The 8,442-nt window shown below is 45.3% G+C and overlaps 1 long non-coding RNA gene across 1 annotated transcript; it reads left to right on the top strand.

Moving 5' to 3' along the window:
• Positions 1–2,059: 2,059 nt before the first annotated feature.
• On the top strand, positions 2,060–6,636 carry LOC132407707 (uncharacterized). The gene is made up of 3 exons (XR_009516561.1): positions 2,060–2,451; positions 4,027–4,218; positions 4,910–6,636. It is a non-coding gene; the product is annotated as an uncharacterized LOC132407707 (long non-coding RNA).
• Positions 6,637–8,442: the final 1,806 nt, after the last annotated feature.

Here is an 8,442-nt window from a genome sequence, read left to right on the forward strand (position 1 = left end):
TGTCAGAGGTAGGTTTTTTACACAGATAGTGGTGGGTGTAAGGAACTCTGAGGCAGGCATGTGAATGAAAGAAGACTGGGGCGTTACGGAGGAGGGAAGGGTGAGTTTGTTCTTGGGGTAGGTTAAAAGTTCAGCATATCATCTTGGGCCAAAGGGCCTCCCCTGTCATGGTTCCGTCCAGCTATCCCCCATCCCACTCCTACCTCCTTGATGGTGCCTTAATTCCAGTCATCTGATCCCCATTTGCTGCTAGTTCAATCAATTACAGCACGTCTGGTTCCCGTTAGAGAATACCGGATAAGAACCCTGGTGGCACAGCCTCGCGTTGCCAGTTCGTTGGGCAGTTCCAGTGTGTGTAAACCTCGTTTCCTGATCCCTTAGGACTGTTAGTTCCTGGCTCCACACCATTCCCTGGATATTCTACGTAAACCTTGTCTCCGAATCAAGATTCCTCTGGTTATCTGTTCCATGTTTGAGACAGTGCTAGTCCCTCTCGACCCTGCCTCCGTGTCTGTGTCCTGCACTTGGGTTCATCCCTAGTCACTCCCTTGCAACAAGACGGTCCGTGCTGGACAGCAGAATATTCTAAATAGAAGCACTACAGCACTATGTTCTACATATACAATCCAGTGGCACATTAGTGTAAGATTTATCACAATACTATTACAGCCCAGGGTGTCAGAGTTCAGAGGTCAACCCCAGTGTCCTCTGTAAAGTGTCTGTATGTCCACCCTGTGGAATGCATGGGTTTCCCCGGGTACTCAGGTTCAATTCCACATGTACTGGTCAGCAAGTGAATTGGTCATTGTATATAGTCCTGTGATTAGGATAGGATTGGCGATTTGCCGTGGGTGTGGTTCGATGGGGTGGAGGGGGCTGTTCTACACCGAGTCTCTAAAATAATGACAAATATAAAAGTCAAACACGAAGAAGGAAATCTAGAATAGAAGCAGTAAATACTCAGTAGGGCAGTAAGCATTTGTGTAGGTAGAACATTCAATAATTCAGTCAGCATTGGTGTTGGTGGAATACTCAGCTGGTCAGTCAGAATTGGTGTTGACAGAATACTCAGTATGTCAGTCAGCATTGGCATTGATGGAATACTCAGTAGATCAGTCAGCATTGGTGATGATAGAATACTCAGTAGGTCAGTCAGCATTTGTGTAGCTGAAATACTCAATAGGTCAGTTGACATTGGTGTGATAGAATACTCAGCTGGCCAGTCCACTTTGGTGTTGATAGAATATCCAGCAGGTCAGTCAGCATTGGTGTAAACAGAATACTAATTAGACTGGTCTGTATTCATTGTTTTAGAATACTCAGAAGGTCAGTCAGCATCAGTGTTGATAAAATACTCAGTTGGCCATTCAGCACTGGGATTGATTGTATACTCAGAAAGTCAGTCAGCAATAATGTAGATAGAATCAGAGTTTAAACTCTTCCAGGTCAAGGAGGAATTTACAGAGATTTCTGATTCCGATTAATTGATTGTTCTGCCATTTGTGTGAATTGCTGGCAAAGGCCATGTTTTGGGGCACTGAAACAATTTTGGGCTTTTCAAGATTACACCATGAACGTAAGACCCTGTTGGACATTGATAATGTAAGATGCCGCAGGCCTGTTTTCCTTGTTTGGTGGCGCAAGAGGTGGCACGGGAGCTGCGTTGCCTTGATTGTAGTGAAAGCTAGTCCTCATGGCGCGGGCTTGCTTGCTGCTGCCATGCAGGAGACATCGGCGGAGGTGGTGTAGCATGACGTTGGTGCTCGGTTGGGGTCTGGCCTCCACCACTGCTGCCCCCAGTGTTCAATCGGTGAAATGACAGGCTGAATTCAATGACTCTGCACTGCCAGGAATTTGTACAGTCAATCTGAAGCACATGTCACTTATTAACTTGGGCTATATATATTTTTTTTGCATGACTGTTTTTTTGCTCTCTATTTTGAATGTGCTGTGTATGTTTTGCACCTTGAACCTGGAGGAACTCTGTTCCACTCAGCTACATTCATCTATGATTGAGTGACAATTAAACTGGAATTTGAATTTGATCCAGTTATGGGAAAAATGTGTTTAAGCTGGAAAGAATGCCAAAAAGATTTATGAAGATGTTGCCAGGACTGCAGGGCCTGAGAGGTTGGCCTGGCTGGCTCTTTATTTCTCAGAGTGTCAGAGAACGAGGTGTAATTTTTGATATTGTGAGAGTTGTAGACAGGGTGAATTCTGCCATGGGCGGTCCCAAGCCTGGCTGAGAAAGTGGGGGAGGGCTGGGCACAAGGCTAGCAACTCCATTCCTGTAAAAAAAAACCCAGAGCTGCAGAAGTGCCAAATGAAGTTCTGAGACCCTCATCCCTGGGAGGGGAAGAGTAGAAGATGTACAACTAAAAAGACTTGAAAGACCAGCCCAGGACAGAGGATTCTGATGAGCTGCTGTCGGTGGCCTGGGCCCCAGTAGAGGTAATGGGCTTAACAAGAAGATAGGTTGGTAGATGGTAACAGCCTTTTTCCTACAGTAGTGGAATCCAAAATAGATTTAGGGGACAGGTTTAAAAGGGATCTGAGAGGCAACTCATCACATAGAGGGTGATAACATGGAACGAGCTGCCAGAAGAAGTGCTTGCGGCAGGTACTATTCAAGAAGCACTAGGACTGGTTCATGGAGGGGATGGTCTTAGAGTGATATGAGCCAAACTCAGGAAACTGGGACTAGCGGGGGGGGGGGGGGGGCGAGGGGCCTGAATCTGTGCTGTATTGTTCTGTGAATCAATTGTGATGAAAATGAATCCTACAGTGTGAACAAACTCCTTGGGTGCCAACATCTCTGAGCATCGTCCCTGGGCCCAACATATCGATGCAATTACAACACCAGCTATACTTCATTAGTGTTTGAGAGGATTTGGTATGTACTCTCACAAATTTCTACAGATATACCGTGGAGAGCATTCTAACTGGCTTCATCACTGTCTGGTATGGTGGGGGGGGGGGGCGAGGGGGCAACTGCACAGGATCGGAAAACCCTGCAGAAAGTTGTAAGCTCAGCCGGTTCCATCAGGGGCACGAGCCTCACCAGCGTCCACAAAATCTTCAGAGGGCGATGCCTCAGACAGGTGGCATCCATCATTAAGCACCCCATCACCCAGGTCATGTCCTCTTCTCATTGCCATCAGGGAGGAGGTACAGGAGCCTGAAGGCACACACTCAACGATTCAGGAACAGCTTCTTCCCCTCTGCCATCAGGGAGGAGGTACAGGAGCCTTAAGGCACACACTCAGTGATTCAGGAACAGCTTCTTCCCCTCTGCCATCAGGGAGGAGGTACAGGAGCCTGAAGGCACACACTCAACGATTCAGGAACAGCTTCTTCCCCTCTGCCATCAGGGAGGAGGTACAGGAGCCTGAAGGCACACACTCAACGATTCAGGAACAGCTTCTTCCCCTCTGCCACCAGGGAGGAGGTACAGTAGCCTTAAGGCACACACTCAGTGATTCAGGAACAGCTTCTTCCCCTCTGCCATCAGGGAGGAGGTACAGTAGCTTTAAGGCACACACTCAACGATTCAGGAACAGCTTCTTCCCCTCTGCCATCAGGGAGGAGGTACAGGAGCCTGAAGACACACACTCAGTGATTCAGGAACAGCTTCTTCCCCTCTGCCATCAGGGAGGAGGTACAGGAGCCTGAAGACACACACTCAGCGATTCAGGAACAGCTTCTTCCCCTCTGCCATCAGGGAGGAGGTACAGGAGCCTGAAGACACACACTCAACGATTCAGGAACAGCTTCTTCCCCTCTTCCATCAGATTTCTGAATGGACAGTGATCCCATGAACATAACCTCACTACTTTGGCTCCTCTTTTGTACTACTTCCTCAATTATATATATATATATATATTTCTTACTGCAATTTATAGGTTTTTATTTTTATGTATAGCAATCAAAACAATCAGTTTCATGACATACTGTACGCGAGTAATAATAAGCCTGATTCTGATTGCCATTAATGGTGCTATCGTATCTGCTCCCATCACCACCCAGGCATCTCCTTCCCGCCACCCACCACTCTCTGTGCGTTTGGAGAATTTTGTGATGAAAAGGATAAATTGGCCTTTAATGGCCTCTCAAAGCAGGGCGAACTGGCCTCTGAAGTGGAAAGAACAACAGAACCTTAAAAGGAAGAGGGAGTGGATATCTGGCGGAGGACATGAGGAGCCTGCTGCACGGACATCTGTAAGTGGCTTGGTCTATTTTTAACAGCAGTCTCTGACTCTGAAGGAGATCAAGTTTGATGTATTTTCCCTGACTTCCATTAGAATAATGAATGGCTGCATCCACTCGAGTGCGGTGTACACATTTAATAAAAGTCCCTTTGGCTGACTAACAGAATTTGATTTAAAATTCAGGTTAATGTTTTTGCGAAGTTCGATTACAGAGCAGAACTGTAATCAGATCGAGAGACGGAGTTAATTAAAACTTTTTTTTTCTCTCTCAAATTGATCTATTCATCAACGAAAGCAGAAAGTTTCACGGCGCCAATTGAACCTTCTCAGATGTACAGTGATTAGACAGAGCTGTGTGCTTTCAGCGGCTTCGAATTGTATTTTCCATTACTCGGTTCTCTTTAAAAAGCAAAATGTTTGTGTGAGCATCCTTCCTTTTATTACAAGGCGGAAGAATTTGGCTCAGATGAAATTATCACTCCACATGTTTTTTGAAGAAACAATTTGAGCATTAATGAAAAACACCAGACCTCGCGGTAACAGCTGTAATGTTCTTCAGAGGAGGAATGTATTGAAGAGTGTCCAGATATCCCACTTTAAATGTCACACTTCAAAGTAATAATTTATCGCTGATGCAAAATTCTCTGTAAATAATACAAAAAAATCAAACTAGGAATTTATATTTTTCTTTTTTTATTTAGAGATACAGCAGAGAACAGGCACTTCTGCCCTTTGAGCTGCGCACCAGCGACCCACCAGCTCAACCCTAGTCTAATCACAGGACAACTTGCAATGAGCATTTACCCTACTAAATGGTGCATTTTGGACCGTGGGGGGAAACCCGAACACCCAGGACAAGCCCACACATTTGTCACTTTCTTCTCCACTAGGTGTCACAAACTCAATACCAACACTGAGAAAATTGTATTTTCCATTACTCGGTTCTCTTTAAAAACCAAAGTGTTTGTGTGAGCATCCTTCCTTTTATTACAAGTGTACAATGTACTGTCTATGTTAATCAAAATGGCTTCTTTGGTTTGCTAGAGTAGGAATGCTTTTATGTTTGATAAATGTTTTCTCTCACAGTTGTTTAGCTTTGGACTTGCTGATATGGGGGGATTGTATTCATTTTTTAACCAATGGGGAATGTTATTTTGTTGTCTTGTGAGGCTGGGAAATTGGGGGTTTCGCGGTCTTTTCAGGGAAGGCAGGAAAGAGACACCAAGGAAGGTGGACATGTGCTGCACTGCTCGGTCGACCACTGGGGTGGTCCCAGGTGCGAGGACGTGGAGGTCAGAGGGAAGTGACGAGGGGTCGAATGGTTCGATGGTTGAGCTCCAACGATGTGCACTAAACTGACTGAACTTTAATAAGCTGACGCCTTTTACTTTATTTTCTTTTAGTTCATATATATTGTATAATATAATTCTCTTTTAGTTTTAGTAAAATCTTTAAAGTGTATTCCATATCGGTATTTGGTGTGAGTTTGATATTGTGTGTGTAACCATGGCATAAACTTGAATCTCACAGTACCTACGTGTACAGGAGGTGGGGTTGGTGAGTTGTTGGATCTCCTTTTCCCCTAGACATATACCAGCCTGTTGGGTAAGTGTTACATTTGTGGGGGCTCATCCGGGATCTCTCTCGGAATGGGGTCCTACCAGCCCATCCGGAATAGAGGCGTGGGCACCCAGTGGTCCCCTGGTCCCGGACGAAGAATTTAGCTCAGATGAGATTATCACTCCACTTGTCTTCTGAAGAAATCTTTATCAAGCAACTTTATTACTTGCAAGGGGAGAGCCACTTCCACTTCCATTAGGGATGGAGGAGACTTGGCACACACTGTTTACATTCCTTTTATATAAGAATGAGACAGGATTACTACTTCCAGCGAACTCTGTAGTTTGCCATCTGCAGTTGTCTCATCTCTGCTACTTCCTTACTCTTGCACAATGTTCAGTCCATTGAGTGCTTGTTGTCCCCTATTCCCTCAGTAAACACACTTCTTGTAGTCTCATCTAGAAACTTTAGTCACTCACATATATTGCAACGTAATAGCTTAGCACCCTGCCTTTTCACCGCTGATGGGATTCCTCTGCTACTGGAGGAGGAGCTGTGCGGCGGCTCGGAGGGTAAGCCTCCACATTCGAGTGGTGTCTCTCTCTTTCGATGATGTTGGAGGATTTTACCAAGGCTCTGCCTTTATGGTTTGGACTAATGCATTTCTGGACAGTGGATTATTCCAGTCTTATGGTTTTTATACCCTGAGTATCCGCTCGTATTTCCTCATTTTGTTGTATGGGAGAGGAGGCTTGGGGGCTGATGTTCTTGTGCTTTGTTAGTTTTTTGGTATGGGGGGGGTGGAGGTCAAAGTTGTCGTTGTATTTTGTGTGGATGGAGGTGGTTAAAGTTTTTGCATTTGGTCGTCTTTCAGCAGCAGTACAATGAAATACATGATAATGAAGAAAAAGAAAACTGAATAACAGTACGTAAAGGTGTGTATTAAATCAGCAGTGCAAAAATGGAAAGAAAAAAGTAGTGAGGTGGCGTTCGTGGGTTCAATGTCCATTCAGAAATCGGATGGCAGAGGGGAAGAAGCTGTTCCTGATTCACTGAGTGTGTGTCTTCAGGCTCCTGTACCTCCTCCCTGATGGCAGAGGGGAAGAAGCTGTTCCTGAATCGCTGAGTGTGTGTCTTCAGGCTCCTGTACCTCCTCCCTGATGGCGGAGGGGAAGAAGCTGTTCCTGAATCGCTGAGTGTGTGTCTTCAGGCTCCTGTACCTCCTCCCCGATGGCAGAGGGGAAGAAGCTGTTCCTGAATCGTTGAGTGTGTGTCTTCAGGCTCCTGTACCTCCTCCCTGATGGCAGAGGGGAAGAGGCTGTTCCTGAATCACTGAGTGTGTGTCTTCAGGCTCCTGTACCTCCTCCCCGATGGTAGCAGCAAGAACAAGGCACGACCTAGGTGTTGGGTGTCCTTAATGATGATGCTTCCTTTTTGAGGCATTACTTCTTGAAGATGTCCTGGACGCTGGGGAGGCTGGTGCCCGTGATGGAGGAACTAAGTTTACAACCCTCCACAGTTTACCTCGACCCTGTGCAGTCCCCCTCCCACCCCCATACCAATCGGTGATGCAGCCAGTCAGAATGGTCTCCACAGTACATCAGTAGAAATTTGTGAGTGTCTTTGGTGACAGACCAAATCCCCTCAAACCCCTCATGAAATATAGCCGCTGTTGTCCGTTCTTTGTCGCTGTATTGATACATTAGGTCCAGGTTAGATCCTCACAAGAATTGTTATGTCTTGTAACTTCATAACATTAAACTAATTCAAAGGGAAACATGTGTCTGAAATTTGAGTCAAACTTTGTGTTTTACGTTAAGCAAGGCATGCACACATCATGTGGTAGTGTGATGACTTATACAATTCACATAAGAACACCTATAACCCATAAAAAATTGAAACAAATGAGAATGCTTAATAGAATTTTATATAATCTTTATATAAATATATATAAAAGATTACTCAAATATTACTGAAATATTAAATCCACAACAGCGACAGGCCCTTCAGCCCAAAGTGTTGTGTCGATCCGATTAAATTAGTAATCAAATGGCCAACTAAACTCACTTCTGCCAAAAATGTCCATATCACTCCATTTTATTGCAACTTCACAATGTTTCTTCTACCCCGAGAGTTTTCCTACCTAAAGAAAAACAAAAACCCCACAGTTAGAACACCGACTGTTATGGCACAATACAGGCCCTTCAGCCCACAATGCTGTGCTAGCCGCTGACTCCAAGATCAATCTCATCCTTCCCTAATACATAGACCTCCATTTTTCTATTGTCCACATGTTTATCTAACAGAATCTGTCAGATGACCCCTCAGTCTTTAAAACTCTCCTTGCCCTCTCTTCCCCCTGCCAGATTAATTTAAACCCTCCCCAACAGCTCCAGCTGGACCCTCTTGGTTCAGGTGTAACCCGTCCCTTTAGTACAGGTCATACCTTCTCCAGAGAAGATCCCAATGATCCATAAATCTGAACCCTGCCCTCTGCTTCAGTTCCTCAGCCACACATTCACCTGCCAAATCATCCTATTCTTGCCCCCGCTGGCACTTGGCACAGGCAGCAAATGAGAGATTACTACCCTGGAGGTCCTGTTTCTCAGCTGTCTACCTAGCTCCCTAAATTCTCTCTTCAGCACTTCATCACCTCTCATGTTTTTGTCATTGG

This window comes from Hypanus sabinus, chromosome 18 (genome assembly GCF_030144855.1).
Source record: "Hypanus sabinus isolate sHypSab1 chromosome 18, sHypSab1.hap1, whole genome shotgun sequence".
Lineage (NCBI taxonomy): Eukaryota > Metazoa > Chordata > Chondrichthyes > Myliobatiformes > Dasyatidae > Hypanus > Hypanus sabinus.